The 24,148-nt window shown below is 47.3% G+C and overlaps 1 pseudogene; it reads right to left on the bottom strand.

Annotated features, from left to right (window-relative positions):
- Positions 1 to 19,251: 19,251 nt before the first annotated feature.
- Positions 19,252 to 20,564, bottom strand: LOC125534741 (bisdemethoxycurcumin synthase-like; annotated as a pseudogene).
- Positions 20,565 to 24,148: the final 3,584 nt, after the last annotated feature.

The raw sequence follows: 24,148 nt of genomic DNA, 5'->3' as shown, positions 1-24,148 counted from the left end.
CATTATATAAACCAGGGCCAGGCTAGTCGATACAACATACACAACATACAATCATACCATAGGCTATCTTCTAGGGTTTAGCCTCTCCGATCTCGTGGTAGATCTACTCTTGTACTACCATATCATCAATATTAATCAAGCAGGACATAGGGTTTTACCTCCATCAAGAGGGCCCGAACCTGGGTAAAACTTCGTGTCCCTTGCCTCCTGTTACCATCCAGCCTAGACGCATAGTTCGGGACCCCCTATCCGAGATCTGCCGGTTTTGACACCGACATTGGTGCTTTCATTGAGAGTTCCGCTGTGTGATCGACAAAAGGATCGATGGCTCGCCTGCAGATCAACTGCGACTTCAGCGTCTTCGTCACCAGTTCGACTGGTCACCTTGGTTCGACCAAGAATTGCGCCCCGTGTTCGGATCACCATGTTCAGACGAGGGCCTTCATAAAACATCAACTCCGATCTCTATCAAGATCACGGAGGAATCATCTATGGAACTCGGGGGCTCAACGTCAACATTGCCCTCAAGCGACCGTGCTATTTTTTTGGACAGCGAACTCGTATCTGCCGCCACCACCTCCTCGAGTATCGCTTTGGTGGAATTGTGCGGAATTGAGTCTATAACAACCCTGGAAAATTTCGTCGAGTTCCGATGGAGGAATCTCTGGCAATCCACGATATACCGGAGCCCTGTCAAATCTGGATGGGAATTTGGATGAGTTTAGGGCGTGGTGTCCAGCTTCTAGCTCGGACGTCCTTTGGAAGATCCAACCGTTGATCGGCTGCGGAATTCCTATATCCACCACCTCTCAAAATTTCAGCTCGATCCGACCGTCCAAACTCCGGGAACCTTCCGATTAGTGCATCACTTTTCGGATCTGTTTTCTGCGCGAAAACGAATCCGACCCGAGTTCATCTTTTTTATGAACGGGATTTCGGACATCCCTTTTGAAGGAAGTTTTGTATGGGGTATTGTGTTTTGTTCCCGAACACATCCCACTAACTTTAAAATCTTTTGAACATGATCTTCAACATCATGCTGGTGTCAAACCAGTCCGACAATATTACTCCACGGCTACCGACCTGCGCTAGACACGTCGTCACTTTAGCCGAGCTCAACTTCTTTGGATCATCATCTCGGCAAGCCGAACAAGAGTCCGGCATCGCGAAGGATAAATCATCATCAACATCGTCGCCCCACGGATTACACGGAGCGGGCATACCGGCATCGCCGCACGGTCGCTTTATCGAGCCGGCATCGACCACGTCACGACCTGCATCGACAGGGCCGCACTATTGCTTCTTCAAACTGGTGTCCATCACGCCGACCTACTTCGACTCATCGGCTGACGTCGAGGCTTCAACATCTCGGCTGGACCGGGGGCTTCGCCATCTCTTCATCAACCTACTCCGGACACTTCGGCGTCACTAGCCGACCAGCTCCGTCACGTTAGCTGGGCCGAGGGCTTTGCCTCGGCGAGTCAACCTTTACCAGCATTGCCATGCCGTCGTTTTATCGCCCATCAGGGAATGGGTGTGTGGAGCGAGTCCCAATTTTGGGAATCACCTTCCTTCGGATTGCTACAACAAATAAACCAGGTGCTATTAATCCCAGTATTTTTTGCTTGTTTGGGTTCATTTTTCCCAAGGAATTATTACTCTGGTTTGTCCATGATATGTACACAGGTCTATCAAATGGTGACCGAATTAACGGCGGTCGCGTGGTGGTTCGATCAGTTTCCGTACATAGTCCGGCGAACGCCGCATCCGGAGCTCGGACCGACCTGTGAATTCAGGCTTCGCCACGCCTTTACTACATCACGCCGATGCCCTGCATCGACATTGACTTCGGCACCAGGCCATATTTCTTCTACTCCTCACTTTGCATAAATTATTTATTATGCAACATTTTTTTAATTATCATTATTACTATTATCTCCGGTTTGCACTATTTTTTGTGCACAGGAAAATGATTCGGGGACTTCGGCGTCACTCTGCCGGTCTGCATTGATCGTGCTATGTCACCACTTCGGCGTGTCGGGCTCTCCGTGTTGGAAATATGCCCTAGAGGCAATAATAAATTGATTATTATTATATTTCCTTGTTCATGATAATCGTTTATTATCCATGCTAGAATTGTATTGATAGGAAACTCAGATACATGTGTGGATACATAGACAACACCATGTCCCTAGTAAGCCTCTAGTTGACTAGCTCGTTGATCAATAGATGGTTACGGTTTCCTGACCATGGACATTGGATGTCGTTGCTCACATCATTAGGAGAATGATGTGATGGACAAGACCCAATCCTAAGCCTAGCACAAGATCATGTAGTTCGTATGCTAAAGCTTTTCTAATGTCAAGTATCATTTCCTTAGACCATGAGATTGTGCAACTCCCGGATACCGTAGGAATGCCTTGGGTGTACCAAACTTCACAACGTAACTGGGTGACTATAAAGGTGCACTACAGGTATCTCCGAAAGTGTCTGTTGGGTTGGCACGAATCGAGACTGGGATTTTTCACTCCGTGTAAACGGAGAGGTATCTCTAGGCCCACTCGGTAGGACATCATCATAATGTGCACAGTGTGATCAAGGAGTTGATCACGGAATGATGTGTTACGGAACGAGTAAAGAGACTTGCCGGTAACGAGATTGAACAAGGTATCGGGATACCGACGATCGAATCTCGGGCAAGTATCGTACCGATAGACAAAGGGAATTGTATACGGGATTGATTAAGTCCTTGACATCGTGGTTCATCCGATGAGATCATCGTGGAACATGTGGGAGCCAACATGGGTATCCAGATCCCGCTGTTGGTTATTGACCGGAGAACGTCTCGGTCATGTCTGCATGTCTCCCGAACCTGTAGGGTCTACACACTTAAGGTTCGATGACGCTAGGGTTGTATAGGAAGTTTGTATGTGGTTACCGAATGTTGTTCGGAGTCCCGGATGAGATCCCGGACGTCAGAGGAGTTCTGGAATGGTCCGGAGGTAAAGATTTATATATGGAAAGTCCTGTTTTGGTCACCGAAAGAGTTTCGGGGTTTATCGGTAATGTACCGGGACCACCGGGAGGGTCCCGGGGGTCCACCAAGTGGGGCCACCAACCCCGGAGGCTTGCATGGGCTAAGAGTGGTGAGGAACCAGCCCCTTAGTGGGCTGGTGCGCCTCCCACAAGGGCCCATGGCGCCTAAGAGGTGGGAAGGGGGCAAACCCTAAAGGGGATGGGCCTTAGGGCCCATCTAGTGGTGCCTCCCTCCCCTCTCCCCTCTTGGCCGCCACCCCCTTTGCCATCTAGGGCTGCCGCCCCCCCTTAGGGGTGGGAACCCTAGAGGGGGCGCAGCCCCTCCCCTTCCCCTATATATATGAGGCCAGGGCTGCCCATAACATATGCGATTCTATCTCTCGTTGGTGCAGCCCTGCATCTCTCTCTCCCTCCTCTTCTATGGTGCTTGGCGAAGCCCTGCAGGATTTTCACGCTCCTCCATCACCACCACGCCATTGTGCTGCTGCTGGATGGAGTCTTCCTCAACCTCTCCCTCTCTCCTTGCTGGATCAAGGCATGGGAGACGTCGTCGGGCTGTACGTGTGTTGAACGCGGAGGTGCCGTGCGTTCGGCACTTGGTCATCGGTGATTTGAATCACGACGAGTACGACTCCATCAACCCTGTTCACTTGAACGCTTCCGCTTAGCGATCTACAAGGGTATGTAGATGCACTCTCCTTCCCCTCGTTGCTAGTCTCTCCATAGATTGATCTTGGTGATGCGTAGAAAATTTTGAATTTCTGCTACGTTTCCCAACAGTGGCATCATGAGCTAGGTCTATTGCGTAGATTCTATGCACGAGTAGAACACAAAGTAGTTGTGGGCGTTGATTTTGTTCAATATGCTTGCCGTTACTAGTCTTATCTTGATTCGGCGGCATCGTGGGATGAAGCGGCCCGGACCAACCTTACACGTACTCTTACGTGAGACCGGTTCCACCGACAAACATGCACTAGTTGCATAAGGTGGCTGGCGGGTGTCTGTCTCTCCCACTTTAGTCGGATCGGATTCGATGAACAGGGTCCTTATGAAGGGTAAATAGCAATTGGCATATCACGTTGTGGTCTTTGCGTAGGTAAGAAACGTTCTTGCTAGAAACCCATAGCAGCCACGTAAAACATGCAACAACAATTAGAGGACGTCTAACTTGTTTTTGCAGGGTATGCTATGTGATGTGATATGGCCAAAAGGATGTGATGAATGATATATGTGATGTATGAGATTGATCATGTTCTTGTAATAGGAATCACGACTTGCATGTCGATGAGTATGACAACCGGCATGAGCCATAGGAGTTGTCTTTATTTATTCATGACCTGCGTGTCAACATAAACGTCATGTAATTACTTTACTTTATTGCTAACCGTTAGCTGTAGTAGTAGAAGTAATAGATGACGTGACAACTTCAAGAAGACACGATGATGGAGATCATGATGATGGAGATCATGGTGTCATGCCGGTGACGATGATGATCATGGAGCCCCGAAGATGGAGATCAAAAGGAGCAATATGATATTGGCCATATCATGTCACTATTTGATTGCATGTGATGTTTATCATGTTTATACATCTTATTTGCTTAGAACGACGGTAGTAAATAAGATGATCCCTCATAACAATTTCAAGAAGTGTTCTCCCCTAACTGTGCACCGTTCCTAAAGTTCGTCGTTTCTAAGCACGCCGTGATGATCGGGTGTGATGGATCCTTACGTTCACATACAACGGGTGTTGACGAGCCTAGCATGTACAGACATGGCCTCGGAACACATGCAAAACACTTAGGGTTAACTTGACGAGCCTAGCATGTACAGACATGGCCTCGGAACACAGAAGACCGAAAGGTCGAGCATGAGTCGTATAGAAGATACGATCAACATGAAGATGTTCACCGACGTTGGCTAGTCCGTCTCACGTGATGATCGGACACGGCCTAGTTGACTCGGATCATGTAATAACTTAGATGACTAGAGGGATGTCTATCTAAGTGGGAGTTCATAAGATGAACTTAATTATCCTGAACATAGTCAAAAGGATTTTGCAAATTATGTCGTAGCTCGCGCTTTAGTTCTACTGTTTAGATATGTTCCTAGAGAAAAATTAGTTGAAAGTTGATAGTAGCAATTATGCGGACTAGGTCCGTAAACTGAGGATTGTCCTCATTGCTTCATAGAAGTCTTATGTCCTTAATGCACCGCTCAGTGTGCTGAACCTCGAACGTCGTCTGTGGATGTTGCGAACATCTGACATACACGTTTTGATAACTACGTGATAGTTCAGTTAAACGGTTTAGAGTTGAGGCACCGAAGACGGTTTTTTGAAACGTCGCGAAACATATGAGATGTTTCGAGGGCTGAAATTGGGATTTCAGGCTCGTGCCCACGTCAAGAGGTATAAGACCTCCGACGATTTTCTTAGCCTGCAAACTAAGGAGAAAAGCTCAATTGTTGAACTTGTGCTCAGATTGTCTGAGTACAACAATCGCTTGAATCGAGTGGGAGTTGATCTTCCAGATGAGATAGTGATGTTTCTCCGAAGTCATTACCACCAAGCTGCTAGAGCTTCGTGATGAACTATAATATATCAGGGACATATATGATGATCCTTGAGATATTCGCGATGTTTGACACCACAAAAGTAGAAATCAAGAAGGAGCATCAAATTGTTGATGGTTGGTGAAACCACTAGTTTCAAGAAGGGCAAGGGCAAGAAGGGATACTTCATGAAACGGCAATTCAGCTGCTGCTCTAGTGAAGAAACCCAAGGTTGAACCCAAACCCGAGACTAAGTGCTTCTGTAATAAGGGGAACAGCCACTGGAGCAGAATTACCCTAGATACTTGGTAGATTAGAAGGCTGGCAAGGTCGAAAGAAGTATATTGGATATACATTGTGTTGATGTGTACTTTACTAGTACTCCTAGTAGCACCAGGGTATTAGATACCGGTTCGGTTGCTAAGTGTTAGTAACTCGAAACAAAAGGCTACGGAATAAACGGAGACTAGCTAAAGGTGAGCTGACGATATGTGTTGGAAGTGTTCTCATTGTTGATATGATCAAGCATCGCACGCTCCCTCTACCATCGATATTGGTGTTTGCGTTGAGCATAGACATGATTGTATTATGTCTATCGCAATACGGTTATTCATTTAAGGAGAATAATGGTTACTCTGTTTATTTGAATAATATCTTCAATGGTCTTACACCTAAAATGAATGGTTTATTGAATCTCGATCGTAGTGATACACATGTTCATGCCAAAAGATAGTAATGATAGTACCACCTACTTGTGGCACTGCCACGCAAGTCATATCGGTATAAAACGCATGAGGAAGCTCCATGTTGATGGATCTTTGGACTCACTCATTTTTGAAAAGTTTGAGACATGCGAACCATGTCTATTGGTGTATATGCATGAAGAAACTCCATGCAAATGGACCGTTGGACTCACTTGATTTTGAATCACTTGAGACATGCAAATCATACCACTTGGGCAAGATGACTGAAAGCCTCGGTTTCAGTAAAATGGAACAAGATAGCAACTCGTTGGAAGTAACACATTTTGATGTGTGTAGTCCAATGAGTGCTGAGGCGTATAGTGGATATCATTATGTTCTTCACAGATGATTTGAGTAGATGTTGAGTATATTTACTTGATGAATCACGAGTCTGAATTATTGAAAGGTTCAAGTGATTTCAGTGTGAAGTTGGAAGATCGTCGTGATAAGAGGATAAAAATATCTATTATATGATCATAGAAATGAATATCTGAATTACGAGTTTGGCACAGAGTTAAGACATTGTTTCAAAACTAATACAGCCTGGAACACCATAGTGTGATGGTGTGTCCGAACATCATAACTGCACCCTATTGGATATGATGCATACCATGATGTCTCTTATCGAATTACCACAATAGTTTATGGGTTAGGCATTAGAGACAACCACATTCACTTTAAAAGGGGCACCACATAATTCCGATGAACTATGGTTTAGAGAAACCTAAGCTGTCATTTCTTGAAAATTTGGGGCTGCGACGCTTATGTGAAAAGGTTTCAGGCTGATAAGCTCGAACCCAAAGAGGATAAATGCATCTTCATAGGACAACCCAAAAACAGTTGGGTATACCTCCTGTCTCAGATCCGAAAGCAATAAAGGATTGTTTCTAGAATCGGGTCCTTTCTCGAGGAAAAGTTTCTCTCGAAAGAATTGAGTGGGAGGATGGTGGAGACTTGATGAGGTTATTGAACCGTCACTTCAACTAGTGTATAGCAGGGCACAAAGAGTTGTTCCTGTGGCACCTACACCAATTGAAGTGGAAGCTTATGATATTGATCATGAGACTTTGGATCAAGTCACTCCCAAACCTCGTAGGATGACAAGGATGCATACTACTTCAGAGTGGTACGTAATCCTGTCTTGAAAGTCATGTTGCTAGACAACAATGAGCCTACAAGCTATGGAGAAGCGATGGTGGGCTTGGATTCCGATAAATGGCTTGAGGCCATATAATCCGAGAGAGGATCCATGTATAAAAACAAAGTGTAGACTTTGGAAGAACTACTTGATGGTCGTAAGGCTGTTGAGTGCAGATGGATTTTAAAAGGAAGATGGACAATGATGGTAAATGTCACCATTAAGAAAGCTCGACTTGTCGTTAAGATGTTTTCTGACAAGTTCAGAGGAGTTGACTACGGTGAGATTTTCTCACCCGTAGCGATGCTAAGAGTCTGTTGGAATTATATTAGCGATTACTACATTATTTATGAAATCTTGCAGATAGGATGTCAAAACATTGTTTCCTCGACGATTTTCTTGAGGAAAGGTTGTATGTGATACAACCGGAAGATTTTGTCAATCCTGAAAGATGCTAATAAGTATGCAAAGCTCCAGTAATCCTTCTAGGGACTGGAGTAAGCATCTCGGAGTTGGAATGTATGCTTTGATGATGATCAAAGATTTTGGGTGTATACAAAGTTTATGAGAAACTTGTATTTCCAAAGAAGTGAGTGGGAGCACTATAGAATTTCTGATAAGTATATGTTGACATATTGTTGATCAGAAATGACGTAGAATTTCTGGAAAGCATATAGGGTTATTTGAAAGGTGTTTTTCAATGGAAAACCTGGATTAAGCTACTTGAGCATTGAGCATCAAGATCTATAAGGATAGATCAAAACGCTTAATGGTACTTTCAAATGAGCACATACCTTGACATGATCTTGAAGGTGTTCAAGATGGATCAGTCAAAGAAGGAGTTCTTGCCTGAGTTGTTGGGTATGAAGTTAAGACTTAAAGCTCGACCACGGCAGAATAGAGAGAAAGGACGAAGGTCGTCCCCTATGCTTAAGACGTAGGCTCTACAGTATGCTATGCTGTGTACCGCACCTGAAGTGTGCCTTGCCATGAGTCAGTCAAGGGGTACAAGAGTGATCCAAGAACGGATCACAGGACAGTGGTCAAAGTTATCCTTAGTAACTAGTGGACTAAGGAATTTTCTCGATTATGGAGGTGGTAAAAGAGTTCGTCGTAAAGGGTTACGCCGATGCAAACTTTGACACCAATCCAGATTATTCTGAGTAGTAAACTGGATTCGTATAGTAGAACAGTTATTTGGAATAAGCTCCAAATAGAACGTGGTAGCTACATCTAGGAGATGACATAGAGATTTGCGAAGCACACACGGATCTGAAAGGTTCAGACCCGTTGACTAAAACCTCTCTCATAAGCAACATGATCAAACCCAGAACTCTTTGGGTGTTAGTCACATGGCGATGTGACCTGTGAGTGTTAATCACATGGCGATGTGAACTAGATTATTGACTCTAGTGCAAGTGGGAGACTGTTGGAAATATGCCCTAGAGGCAATAATAAATTGATTATTATTATATTTCCTTGTTCATGATAATCGTTTATTATCCATGCTAGAATTGTATTGATAGGAAACTCAGATACATGTGTGGATACATAGACAACACCATGTCCCTAGTAAGCCTCTAGTTGACTAGCTCGTTGATCAATAGATGGTTACGGTTTCCTGACCATGGACATTGGATGTCGTTGATAACGGGATCACATCATTAGGAGAATGATGTGATGGACAAGACCCAATCCTAAGCCTAGCACAAGATCATGTAGTTCGTATGCTAAAGCTTTTCTAATGTCAAGTATCATTTCCTTAGACCATGAGATTGTGCAACTCCTGGATACCGTAGGAATGCCTTGGGTGTACCAAACGTCACAACGTAACTGGGTGACTATAAAGGTGCACTACAGGTATCTCCGAAAGTGTCTGTTGGGTTGGCACGAATCGAGACTGGGATTTTTCACTCCGTGTAAACGGAGAGGTATCTCTGGGCCCACTCGGTAGGACATCATCATAATGTGCACAGTGTGATCAAGGAGTTGATCACGGAATGATGTGTTACGGAACGAGTAAAGAGACTTGCCGGTAACGAGATTGAACAAGGTATCGGGATACCGACGATCGAATCTCGGGCAAGTATCGTACCGATAGACAAAGGGAATTGTATACGGGATTGATTAAGTCCTTGACATCGTGGTTCATCCGATGAGATCATCGTGGAACATGTGGGAGCCAACATGGGTATCCAGATCCCGCTGTTGGTTATTGACCGGAGAACGTCTCGGTCATGTCTGCATGTCTCCCGAACCCGTAGGGTCTACACACTTAAGGTTCGATGACGCTAGGGTTGTATAGGAAGTTTGTATGTGGTTACCGAATGTTGTTCGGAGTCCCGGATGAGATCCTGGACGTCACGAGGAGTTCCGGAATGGTCCGGAGGTAAAAATTTATATATGGGAAGTCCTGTTTTGGTCACCGAAAGAGTTTTGGGGTTTATCGGTAATGTACCGGGACCACCGGGAGGGTCCCGGGGGTCCACCAAGTGGGGCCACCAACCCCGGAGGCTTGCATGGGCTAAGAGTGGTGAGGAACCAGCCCCTTAGTGGGCTGGTGCGCCTCCCACAAGGGCCCATGGCGCCTAAGAGGTGGGAAGGGGGCAAACCCTAAAGGGGATGGGCCTTAGGGCCCATCTAGTGGCGCCTCCCTCCCCTCTCCCATCTTGGCCGCCACCCCCTTTGCCATCTAGGGCTGCCGCCCCCCCTTAGGGGTGGGAACCCTAGAGGGGGCGCAGCCCCTCCCCTTCCCCTATATATATGAGGCCAGGGCTGCCCATAACATATGCGATTCTATCTCTCGTTGGTGCAACCCTGCATCTCTCTCTCCCTCCTCTTCTGTGGTGCTTGGCGAAGCCCTGCAGGATTGCCACGCTCCTCCATCACCACCACGCCGTTGTGCTGCTGCTGGATGGAGTCTTCCTCAACCTCTCCCTCTCTCCTTGCTGGATCAAGGCATGGGAGACGTCGTCGGGCTTTACGTGTGTTGAACGCGGAGGTGCCGTGCGTTCGGCACTTGGTCATTGGTGATTTGAATCACGACGAGTACGACTCCATCAACCCCGTTCACTTGAACGCTTCCGCTTAGCGATCTACAAGGGTATGTAGACGCACTCTCCTTCCCCTCGTTGCTAGTCTCTCCATAGATTGATCTTGGTGATGCGTAGAAAATTTTGAATTTCTGCTACGTTTCCCAACACTCCGCTCCGCCACCTCCGGACCAGCTTGTGGGATGGAACCTTGCCCCGCATCAAGCTCGGACCGCGTCATCAATACCGAACACATTAACTAGCTAAGTCGCTTTCATGCTCAAAGGTTTAATTTCTAACTTGTGTTCGGTTCGACCAAGCATTATACTTTTTTGGAAAAAAGTTGCTTGTAAAAAATTTCCTTGTCCAAACTTTGTTTGTGTCGCATAAATTCAAATACCCAATTCATTTGGGGGCTTCCTTCATGAAGCTTTTCCACTTGCATATGATTATACTTGTACGGCTTCGTTCCTTGTTCGGGTATTACGCCACAATATGCACCATATTGACTTAAGCGATTTGCAAGCTGGGTTGCCTCGCTCCTGTGTTTACCCCTACGTTCCCGATTGTTCCGCTAGGGAGTAAAGGGAGAACCTCTGCGATTGTCACGATCGGGTCGCCCGAGCCGGATCTCAGACTGGGTGAAGCCAAAAGCTAGCGCTCTTATAGTTTTCAATGATGGTCGGCACACAACGGAACTCATGAGTACAAAAAATCTATTGCACAAGTCTCATAATAACAATGAGCACCGAAGAAAGGTATCGGTGGGGGTACTATTTTCTTCGAAGATGCTTCTTACACTTCACGGTAATATAGCATAAGTTCCCTGAGCGCGCTTTGTCTGTTACATCCTTATGGCCTGATTTCCTGGTTATTAGAAACACCGTCGATATTCTCGACTGATGGAGTACATAACACTTTTCGGTCCTTGACCGAAGAGGGAGAAGCTGACGGTCGGTTAAGACGCGTTTAAAGTTCGGTTGAACATAGATATGATATAAGTACTTCAGTACATGCAATCATTCTTCTACCCAAGTCACTTGGGGGCTCTTAAATTTATTTGAGCCGTTTTATAATAAGTGTTCTTCTTCTTAGTCGTTGCAAAGTTTTATTATTATTATTTATCACTCCTTTTTTCGACACGAGTGTGCGGTCACTAGTCGGGGAGCCTAATTTCTCTCTCAAAGCCGCTAGAGTTTAGTTTGCTAAACTGGCTTGATGAGAAGTACTCCGCCCTCGGGATAGGAGGTTGAAGCCGTAGGCTGACCCGCTCGAAGTCTTGAGATAGGATGTATCATGTTAAAGCACGATAGAAGCACTTCTTTTTTCTAAGACCAACTTTCGGATTGGCACCGAACACTTGATATTGTTCGGACGTCATGTTTTTACTGATGTTTCTTGGTTTTCCAAGCTTTTTGGCACTTTTAAACTATTTGTGCTTTTCCAGCATTAGTCTCGCAGTGCAACGCCGGACACCTTTAGGGATTCGGCAAAAACATTCTCAGATATTGCTATATATGCATCGGTTTCGAATTGTGTCTTCGGTCAATAGTTGGGTTGCCCGGCTCCTGCACTTGCTTCCTACGTTCCGTTTTGTTCGGCTAGGCGTGCAAAGGGAGAACCACTGCGATTGTGCTTCCAGCTCACATGGTTAAGCACTTCAGTGGAGAAAGCCGAAAACTGACTTTCACAAGAAGCGTAAACTGGTCAGCGATCCGATGACTATGTTAAATGATGGGCCGTTCATAACATTGGCCGAAGTGTTTACGGCTTGACCCCGACTGTCGCCGAACACTATCGGGGGCTATTAACTGGCCTCCCAAAATAAATCCTCAATATTTTGCTCTTACGTTAGAGCTGAGGTTTAATGATCATGCTTAGCATGACAACCCAAAGAAAGGAACCGATAACGAGACTATTTTCTTTGGAAGACATTTCTTCTGTTAAACAGTAATATAACTCTCTGCATACCTTTGTTTATAAAACCGTATGGCCAGATTGCCTTGTTTGTTGTAAATCTTTGCCCTCATAAAGGCTTTATAAAGTAGGACAAACACTCCTCGGTTACTGGCCGAGGAGGTGGAAGCCGATGGTCGGTCAACAAAGTTTTGTACAATGCGGATCCGAGCATTAATGACGTAAAGTACTTGGATACATAGAGTCATTACACATAATTTGTGATTTTACTATGGATATTGATCCTTAATTCGGCCACCCGTGCCCGCATTAAGGCTCGGGGGCTACTGGGCTTCGGGCTTTTTATTTACAAATATTAAAGGGGCACATTGATCCCCTGATCTGGTGTTACCACCCGACCAGTGTCTCGGGGGCTACTGCATTGCTTGTCCAATGCAGAAAATTTTATGTTCAATATAGTTTCGGAGGAGATTTTGATACTCAGGTTGGTCGGCCGCACCCAACCTGAGTCTCGAGGACTGAGCACGCCGCTTTTAGTGTCCCGAAGTATTCTGCCGAGCTTGGACTTGATCCTCAGGTCGATTTTGCAAATCAACCTGAGTCTCAGCGGCTACTAGGATCAGCGGTCTTACGTCATCCTTCAGGTGCATCTCGGGTTTTAGACCGATACACACCTTGAGGGCTACTGACTATATATCTCGGCAGAGAATAAATTGCACCAATAAAAAATATTCACAAAAATCGGCCCACATTCGGGGTGGTGCACCACCTCGTAAGCAGCCCGGCACAAAGCTCGGGCGCTAGTGACTGGCTCCATAGAGGGCATTTCCGGCATTAAGCTCGGCTAAACTCCTTCAAACTTCTTTGAACCAAGGTGATTTACGACACCTCGGATATAGTCCAGCGTTGGAGCTCGGATACATAGTCCGGCGTTGGAGCTCGGATACATTCCGGCGTTAGAGCTGGGAAGCGGTCTGGCGTTGGTGCTCGATTGCAAAATATACCTCGAATACAGTCCGACGTTGGAGCTCGGACGCAAGAGGACGCTGCCGCCCGGGAACAACTTCAAACCCGAGGTGTCGCATAAAAATAACAAGGCATTGGTAAAGGCCGGAAACTTAAAGGGGCTCCTCGGATACCCGATGTGTAAACTCGCCGAATGCATTTCGGAGATCCTCAAGATCGAAGATGAGAAGATTTGTTGAACCAGTTTTCAAGACCGACGACCGAAGATGAAGAACAGTTCGGAAGAATCGAGGAGCGTCCCTAACTTGAAGACCGGTTCAGGGGGCTACTAACGGTGTCCTGGACCAGGGGGTACTCACCACGCCGTCTCCCGATCTATTAGATTGGGCCGAGGCCCCCCATGGCCGTATACTCATGGGCCAGTTCGGACAGCTGCCACATACAAGGAAGATTCCACAAAGACTTGGCGATCAAGACAAGGACTTCTCCCCACCGGCGTATTCGGCTAGGACTCTTGTTAACCTAGGCCTCTGGTGCATTATATAAACCATGGCTAGGCTAGTCAATACAACATACACAACATACAATCATACCATAGGCTAGCTTCTAGGGTTTAGCCTCTCCGATCTCGTGGTAGATCTACTCTTGTACTACCATATCATCAATATTAATCAAGCAGGACGTAGGGTTTTACCTCCATCAAGAGGGCCCGAACCTGGGTAAAACTTCGTGTCCCTTGCCTCCTGTTACCATCCAGCCTAGACGCACAGTTCGGGACCCCCTACCCGAGATCCGCCGGTTTTGACACCGACAGAGGGCGAATAAAACGGCAAGGGTGAAGTGGGGGAGAGGAAAATGAGAGGCAAATGGCAAATAATGTAATGCGGGAGATAAGGGTTTGTGATGGGTACTTGGTATGTTGACTTTTGCGTAGACCTCCCCCGCAACGGCGCCAGAAATCCTTCTTGCTACCTCTTGAGCACTGCGTTGGCTTTCCCTTGCAGAGGAAAGGGTGATGCAGCAAAGTAGTGTAAGTATTCCCCTGAGTTTTGAGAACCAAGGTATCAATCCAGTAGGAGGCTACGCGCGAGTCCCTCGCACCTGCACAAAATAAATAAATCCTCGCAACCAACGCGATAAGGGGTTGTCAATCCCTACACAGTCACTACGAGAGTGAGATCTGATAGATATGATAAGATAATATTTTTGGTATTTTTATGATAAAGATGCAAAGTAAAATAAAAGGCAATGAAAATAACTAAGTGTTGGAAGATTAATATGATGGAAGATAGACCCGGGGGCCATAGGTTTCACTAGTGGCTTCTCTCAAGAGCATAAGTATTTTACGGTGGGTGAACAAATTACTGTTGAGCAATTGACAGAATTGAACATAGTTATGAGAATATCTAGGTATGATCATGTATATAGGCATCACGTTCGAGACAAGTAGACCGACTCCTGCCTGCATCTACAACTATTACTCCACACATCGACCCCTATCCAGCATGCATCTAGAGTATTAAGTTCATAAGAACAGAGTAACGCCTTAAGCAAGATGACATGATGTAGAGGGATAAATTCATGCAATATGATAAAACCCCATCTTGTTATCCTCGATGGCAACGATACAATACGTGCCTTGCTGCCCCTATTGTCACTGGGAAAGGACACCGCAAGATTGAACCCAGTGGCGAAGGCAGGCAATATTTTTAGATGTGGCGGAGTATATGAAGGAGAAATTACAATAAAAAGATGGCTTGAACATAGAGCTCCGACTTAAACCATATAAGCCAATAGAACCAAGATTCAATATAACAAATGTACGTGTTTAATGTTACATTATGAACTGGAATGAACAATGCAAACAACCTTTTTTTTATCAACAACACAAGATGATTCCACATTATAATTGAACGAATCAATGTCTCAAAACCATTCCCTGTCCTAATTAAGAAAAAAAATCAGTGTCCAGAAGATGTTGAAAATCAGCATTAAACCATATGATGCAGGGGACCTCTTTCACGCATATACTCCCTTCGTTTCGAATTACTTGTCTTGGATTTGTCTAGATACAGATGTATCTAGCACTAAAATGAGTCTAGATACATCCGTATCTAAACAAATCCAAGACAAGTAGTAATTCAGAACAGAGGGAGTAACTCACACGGGGCGAACTAAGGTTCCGCGGAGTAGAATCGGAAGATGGGGCACGCGACATCGAGATTTGGGATTGGAAATCGTTTATTTTCAGTCTGATGATAACAGCGACACATAAGTCGCCTCGTCCTAGCGACGCGTGTCCCCACGTGGACCGGCAACGCGCACGGCTTATCCCCTCCGCGTGTCCCCTGTTTTCCTCGTCTTCCACCACTCACCGCTGAAATCTAATCCGCTTGTTCAAATCCCCATCTCCTTCCGACGCAGCAACAGCAAGACACCATCGGCCACCGGCCTGTCGTCACCGGCGGCAGCCACCGTTGCAAGAGCCAACCAATCGCCACTAGCTGCTGCAATCGCTCCACTTGCTTCCTCTCTTTTCTTTCTAGACGCAAGCACATCAGCGTTGCGAGCCTGCGACCCACGATTTCGCCGTCGATGAGGTACGCTACAACGTGAATCTCGCCATGGCGGCGGATCTACAGTGCAGCAAGCTGCACACAACTCGTGGAGCCGGAGCCCATCGGCGCTGCATTGGAGCTCCGCCGGAGTTGCGATGGAGCTTCGCCGGAGGCCTCGGTGTTGCGTTGGAGCTCCGTCAGGGCTGCAATGGAACTTCGCCGGAGCCGTCGGCGCTGCCTTGGAGCTCCGCCGGAGTTGCAATGGAGCTTCGCCGGAGCCGTCGGTGCTGCGTTGGAGCTCCGCCGGAGTTGCAATGGAGCTTCGCCGGAGCCGTCGGCGTTGCGTTGGAGCTCCATCCGGACTGCAATGGAAGTTGGCCAGAGTTGCAATGGAGCTTCGCCAGAGCATCGGTGCTTCGGTGGAGCTGCAATGGAGCTCGCCAGACGCCCTCGGCGCTTCGTTGGAACTCCGCCGGGGCTGCGATGGCACCGTGTTGACCGTGTCGAAGCTGTCGCGCTCGCTGCTGCTGTGGCGCTGCTGTGATCCAACGGTTATCAGCACGCTAATCCAACGGCTGAATAGGCGGATGATTTCTCTGGCTGATTCGTAGCAGCCCGGATTAGGTCCGTACCTCGCTCCAGCTGAGAGCCCGAGACCATTGTGCTGGACGTCGAGCGCCAGTCGCCACCTCGCCGTGCCTCACTTGTCGACAGCCATCGCTGCAGCCTGTGCCACAAACGACCACGAAAATTAAACAACCAGTGGTGGTCATGAGGGTTCGGCCGTAATCGATTAATCGCAAGCAGTCGTGACCCACTGGCATATGACCAGCAATCAAGCCCAGCAGGAGGCACGGCCCAGGTCAAAGCTTCACGTATGCATGTATATTTACTGCACAAGTACCTAGAATTTACCCCTAAAAAAACCTAGTATTTGCAGCGTATTTTAGGTATGGCAGGCGCCAAACCTAGCCAGATTGCTGGCTTCGCCACTGATTGAACCCAAAGCTAAGCACTTCTCCCATTGCAAGAAAGATCAATCTAGTAGGCCAAACCAAACTGATAAATCGAAGAGACTTGCAAAGATAACCAATCATACATAAAAGAATTCAGAAGATTCGAATATTGTTCATAGATAAACTTGATCATAAACCCACAATTCATCGGTCTCAACAAACACACCGCAAAAGAAGATTACATCGAATAGATCTCCACGAGACAGGGGGAGGACATTGTATTGAGATCCAAAAAGAGAGAAGAAGCCATCTAGCTAATAACTATGGACCCGAAGGTCTGAGGTAAACTACTCACACATCATCGGAGAGGCTATGGTGTTGATGTAGAAGCCCTCCGTGATCGATGCCCCCTCCGGCGGAGCTCCGGAACAGGCCCCAAGATGGGATGTCGTGGATACAGAAAGTTACGGCGGTGGAATTAGGGTTTTTGCTCCGTATCTGATCGTTTGGGGGTACGTAGGTATATATAGGAGGAAGGAGTACGTCGGTGGAGCAACAGGGGGCCCACGAGGGTGGAGGGCGCGCCTGGGGTGGGGGGGGGGGGGTAGGCGCCCCGCCCACCTCGTGGCTTCCCTGTTGGTTGCTTGACGTAGGGTCCAAGTCTCCTGGATCTTGTTCGTTCCAAAAATCACGTTCCCGAAGGTTTCATTCCGTTTGGACTCCGTTTGATATTCTTTTTTTGCGAAACTCTGAAATACGCAAAAAACATCAATTCTGGGCTGGGCCTCCGGTCAATAGGTTAGTCCCAAAAATAATATAAAAGTGAATAATAAAGCCCAATAATGTCCAAAACAGAAGATAATATAGCATGGAGCAATCAAAAATTATAGATACGTTGAAGACGTATCGGTGGTGTGAGTCGGGTTCGGGATAAATCCTTTGGTTGGCTTGACCGACCACGTTGGTGACACCGCCTGTGGGCGCTGCTCCCCTCCTTGGAGGCTCCGATGAGATTCCTTCTCCCAACATCCTCTTCTCCGACCAATTGTTACCTCCCTGGGGACGCTGTTTGGCTATGAGAGGCTGGTGTGTGGTGCCATGGGGTTAGTTTTGTGGTTGTTGCAGATTTCGAGCGGTAGTTTGTGTGTATCGCTGAGAATGCTATATCTAGTGAGGTAATCGCTGACCTATTCGCCGGTGGTTCATCACCCTCGAACCTGGGTGCGAGGGCAATGGGTTCCCCTTCCCGGTGTTTGTCCCGTCACGACATGGAGTTACCTGGTCCTTCTTCCTTGTTGGCGTTCTTAATCTGTGTGCTTGATGTCCGCCTCGAGCTCGCCGCTTCTTCGATATCTGTGAACCGCTACCTGCAGGTTACCCCTTCCTGTTTTGGGCATCGAGTGGGCGCTTCTTCATGGCAGACAAGGTTTACCCGCTACGGGTTGCGTGTATCTGCTCTGCTCCTGTGAACTCAAGACCACACATTTCCCGTTCTATGGTGAACACATCCCTCGCTCGATGGTGTGGCGTCCTTCGAGCCAGGACGAGGGGGAAGGTCCCCCCTTCGGCAAGGGTTTAGAGGGTGTGGTGTCTCTCGGTTCTCAGGCCGGCGTTCGGTGAGTCCGCTGCCAAGTTGGTTGGCTTTTCCCTTGGCGTTCTTCTTTTCCGTCCATGTGGGACTTGGAAGGGCTTCTCACTATGCAAGCGGTGCTTCACTTTCTTCATGTTTAGTTGCTTGTAGCGTGGGTTGTGCTGTAAGCTGTGTACCCGGCTCCCACATATCTTCCGGTCGCTGTTGTTTTCTTTTCTTTGTGTGTGTGGTGTTGGGAGATGTAATGGAGGCTATAATTCCTGGCTGGTTGATGGCTTTGTAAATTCAAAGTTAGTCAGCCTTCGCTCCAAAAAAAGGAAAAGTTTCAGATTAACCATAGCCTTGTACTCCTACAAAGTATTCGACGCAACTCCGATGAATACTAGTATACTGTGATGCCCTAGCGAGCAAGTTGTACGATCTGAATGCTTACAATTGTACTCCTTCCGTTTCTTTATACTCCGCGTATAAGATTTGGTCAAAGTCAAATTACACAAAGTTTGACCAAATTTATATGAAAATATATGAACATCTACAATATTAAAACTATATAATATAAAAATACATTTCATGACGCATCTGTAATATTGATTTCATATTATAAATGTTGATATTTTTTAAGATAAAGTTAGTCAAACATTACAAAGCTTGACTTTGACCAAATTTTAAATGCAAACTAAAAAGAAATGGAGGAAGTACTTGTTTATTTTTAATTTGTTTCAAATTATATATGACAGAAGTAGCTTATGAATCGACCGAGGGTCAATTTTTCTTGTGCAGGTTGCTGTCCACGGCATGCAGCACCATGGTCTCAACCGTGAACCCCGGTCCAAATCCCATCATCACACCCCACTCACCCGTTTCTCCCCCCTCCTCCATCTGCCGCCGTTGCTCGTCGAGCACGAAGATCAGCGTCGCGCCGAGCATGTTCCCGTACTCTCTCAGCACGGTCCTGCACTCCTGCTCGCCGCCAGCTTCCCGCGATCCAGCCGGAGGGCCCCGTCGATGTGGTCCATTATTCCACGGAGGCCAGGGTGCACCACAAAGAACAGATCGTTCCATTCGGCACCGCCGCTCATTATTCCAAGCGGCTGGAACGCATCCGTGAGACACTGCTCGATGTGCTGCGCGGCTAGAGGAGTGAGCTCCCTGGTGAAGATGTCGCCGTCGAGGCCGGCTTCCGTGAGCTGCATGGTGAGCACGCCATCGGTTGCTGGTATCGTGGTCTGCGAGGCCGACACCATCTCGAAGAGAGGGCGCTCGACGGAGAGCACGGCGTCAGCGCCGACGATGACCGCGCCTGCGCCGTCGCCAAAGACCGCCTGGCTGATGAGCCTGTGTGGGTACGCCTCCTCGGGCCCGCGGAAAGCGACGACGGTGAGCTCGACGCAGGCCACCAGGACACGTGCACCGCGGTTGTTCTCGGCCAGGTCCTTGGCCAGGCGCAGCGAGGCGGCACCGGCGGAGCAGCCGTTGAGGTTGAGCATCGTCCGGCAGACGGACGCGCGGAGGCCGAGGAGAGAGGCCAGGCGGAGGTCGGCGCCCGGGGCGTGCGCGCCGGAGTTGGTGCTGACGACGAGGTGGGTGATGTCGGCGGCCGGACGGCCCCACTCGGCTATGGCCTTGACCGCGGCTGTCGCCGCCAGCTCTGGAGCAGCGGCAGCGGCGATGACCAGCCGGGCGTCCAGGGACGGCTTGTGGCGGCAGAGGAATTCGGGGTGGGCGTCCAGCAGCTCCTCCGTGTGGTGGAAGTAGCGCTTCTCCGTTGAGGTCATCTGGCCTGAGCATCATAATTAAGACACAAGTTTGGACCAGATCATCGTTAACTCGGTAGCTAATATGCACTATATTTGCATCTATATACGTTTTCTCTTCTGCTTACAGAAGGTCTTGAGTTTTTGTTTGAGGTCGGTGAGGTGTTGGCTCTTGGTTACGCGGAAGTAGTAGTCCGGGTACTCCTCCTGGGACACGCAGTTGGGCGGGTTCGCCGTGCCGACGGCGAGGATGGCCGCAGGCCCCTCCGCACGCTGCGAGCGCCGGATCTCGTGCATCGACGTAAGGGTGTTGCTGCCCATGGCCTCGGACCCTAGAAATAGAAATGACTGAGGGCATATGAACTATATGTGCAATACATACGACAACATCAATTACATGTTCTTTCGTAAAATCAATTAGAACTAATAACTAGACTCATTTGAGAAGAAAAAAAAGGGAGAGAAAGACCGAAGCTTCTATGCTCTACGAGATGGGAATCAACAGCAGAGGAAATACCTAATTAGGCAGCGAGCACTTATTGAGATGGACGAGAGGGAGAAAACTGCTTCAAGATTGTTTGCTCTACGAGATAGGAAAGATTGAACAATAAGGTGGCAAGTATTTATAAGGACAGTTCAGAGAAGAGCAGATATGCCCATAGGAGTCAGTTGTAATTAAAAAAACGACAAGTGCATATTTTCCAAGTTGGTTATTTCAGGTTTATTTCTGAAAACTGCCGCAAGGAGTTGCTTTGCCCATCATTTTCTCAAAACCGCTGCAAGGACGTGATTTCTCAAATCCCAATACAAAATGCTCATCAGATAGTCATCAAATACACACAACATCATATTCATCATCACACTCATTGTTTGGCAAAGGCTGTGAGAAACATCATTTTACTTTTGTTTCAAGAAATGGAAAATACATAACTGATTTACCTAAACATTTCTATCACAAAAGAAATGAAAATTACATGTATGGATTGGTTAGGGCATACATGCATAGATCGGCCAGAGGATAGTGGAAGATTAGCTAGTGGACTAGCACATGATAGTCTTGGTAATGTAACCTTACCACATCACAAACAAATGGCATAGAGGGGAGGACCGGGAATATACCTCCACCGTTGGGCACATCATCCATTAGGTTGCGACACGACAGGTTAGCCACGCTTCTGGGATCCATAGCCACCTACTCTTCGCAGGTCGTGGTAGGCATTCACTAGTAGAAAAAGGGTCCAACGGCTAGCCGGGCCGCTTTCATTAGTACCGGTTCATGGCGAACCTTTAGCACCGGTTCGTTCCACGAACCGGTACTAGTGAGGGTGGTGGCAGGATGTTGTCAGACTGGGGCCCCTCCAGCCCCTTTAGTACCGGTTCTTGGCACGAACCGGTACTAAAGGTCGTCCTACATAAACCCTTCGTCCACCCGAGCTCGCTCTGTTCTTCCCCTTTCCCCTCTCCTCTCTGTTCTTCCCCTCTTCCTCTCGAGCTCATCACATATTTTGCCCAAAATTTGTCAAGATTTGAAGGCCCCCATCCATTCAAATGATCACAAAGGTTAGCAACTTTGTCCTTTCATCTCTCATTGCTAGATATGCTCTTGCAATACTTTATATAGTGATTAATTTGTGAGTTTAGTAATTTGGGAGGATATATATATATATGTGTGTGCTAGTATTTGATTTATATGCAATTTTTTCTAGGAGGTATGTGAACCGGAAATTCTAACCGACCCTATTGTCGAGAGGTTAAATTTAGTTGAAAGAGAAAACGAGTACTTGAAAGAAAAATTGAAAAGAATTGAGGGGGAGAAGATGGAATTGGAGTTGCATGTTGCCGATGTCGTCGATGATCACAAGATCAAGATGGAGAAAATGCGCTTGAAGATTAGAAAGATTAAAAAATATGCCATCGATAGTGAGGCTTGGTATCATTATGCTGTTGGATCCATTGTTACCTTAGTTGCGATCTTGATCGTATTTGTTGTTGCATTTAAATGCTTTAGCTAGAGAGTTATTTGTTTGTTGCATTTAAGTGTTGTATGAACTTGTATTAATTTGGTCTATTCGGTGTTGTGTAATGAAGATGAGCCGGCAATGGATGTACGATGACCGATGCTCTCCCCAGTTCGTTGAGGGCGTGCATACTTTTCTGCTTAGGCAAACAAGCGGGCGGATGGTTTTATGCCTTGTCCATGTGCTCGCTGTAAGAATGGTCATAATTACTCTACGTCAAGAACCATTCACGTCCACCTGTTTAAGTCCGGTTTCATGCCCCATTATAATGTTTGGACCAAGCACGGAGAAAGATGGGTTATGATGGAAGACAATGAAGAAGAAGAGGACGACGACAGCTATCCTGGCCATGGGTTCCCTGAATACGATGATACAACAATGGGGGAAGAAGCTGAGCCGGTAATGCGGGAAGAAGCTGAGCCGGCAATGCGGGAAGAAGCTGAAGAAGAGGCATCAGATGAGCCCGTTGATGATCTAGGTCGGGCCATTGCCGATGCAAAGAGAAACTGCGCAAGTGATTTGGAGAAGAAGAAGTTGCAGCGCATGTTAGAGGATCACAAAAAATTGTTGTACCCGAATTGCGTAGGTGACAAGAAAAAGCTGGGCACCACACTGAAATTGCTGCAATGGAAGGCAGAGAATGGTGTATCTGACAAGGGATTTGGAAAGTTGCTGGTAATGATAAAGGATATGCTTCCAAAGGACAACGAATTGCCCGAGAGTACGTACGAAGGAAAGAAGGCTGTCTGCCCTCTAGGGTTAGAGGTGCAGAAGATACATGCATGCCCTAATGATTGCATCCTCTACCCCGGTGAGTACGAGGATTTGAACGCTTGCCCGGTATGTGATGCATTGCGCTATAAGATCAGCCGCGATGACCCTGGTGATGTTGAGGGCCGGCGCCCCAGGAAGAAGATTCCTGCCAAGGTGATGTGGTATGCTCCTATAATACCACGGTTGAAACGTTTGTTCCAAAACAAAGAGCATGCCAAGGCGATGCGATGGCACAGAGAAGACCGTAAGAAAGACGGAAAGTTGAGAGTACCCGCTGACGGGTCGCAGTGGAGAAAAATCGAAAGAAAGTACGGGAAGGAGTTTGCAGATGACGCAAGGAGCGTATGGTTTGGTCTAAGCGCAGATGGCATTAATCCTTTTGGGGAGCAGAGCAGCAACCATAGCACCTGGCCTGTGACTCTATGTTTGTATAACCTTCCTCCTTGGTTGTGCATGAAGCGGAAGTTCATTATGATGCCAGTGCTCATCCAAGGCCCTAAGCAACCCGGCAATGACATTGATGTGTACCTAAGGCCATTAGTTGAAGAACTCTTACAACTGTGGAATGGAACATGTGTACGTGCGTGGGATGAGCACATGGGGGAAGAATTTGACCTAAAGGCGTTGCTGTTCGTGACCATCAATGATTGACCTGCTCTCAGTAACCTTTCAGGACAGACAAACAAGGGATACCGCGCATGCACGCACTGTTTGGATGATACCGACAGTATATATTTGGCTAATAAGAATGTGTACCTGGGACATCGTCGATTTCTTCCGAGCAGGCATCCCGTAAGAAAGAAAGGAAAGCATTTCAAAGGTGAGGCGGATCACCGGACGAAGCCTCGCCACCGTACTGGTGCTGATGTACATGATATGGTCAAGGATTTGAAGGTGGTCTTTAGAAAGGGTCCTGGTGGACAACCTGTTCCGAATGACGCTGACGGACGCGCACCCATGTGGAAGAAGAAATCTATATTTTGGGACCTCCCCTATTGGAAAGACCTCGAGGTCCGCTCCGCAATCGACGTGATGCACGTGACGAAGAATCTTTGTGTGACCCTGCTTGGCTTCTTTGGCGTGTATGGGAAGACAAAAGATACACCTGAGGCA

The sequence above is a fragment of the Triticum urartu genome, chromosome 2A (assembly GCF_056163025.1).
Source record: "Triticum urartu cultivar PI428250 chromosome 2A, HENAU_Tu73, whole genome shotgun sequence".
NCBI lineage: Eukaryota > Viridiplantae > Streptophyta > Magnoliopsida > Poales > Poaceae > Triticum > Triticum urartu.
The sequence above is the reverse complement of the archived record's forward strand: the minus strand, read 5'-3'. Positions and strand labels throughout refer to the sequence as shown.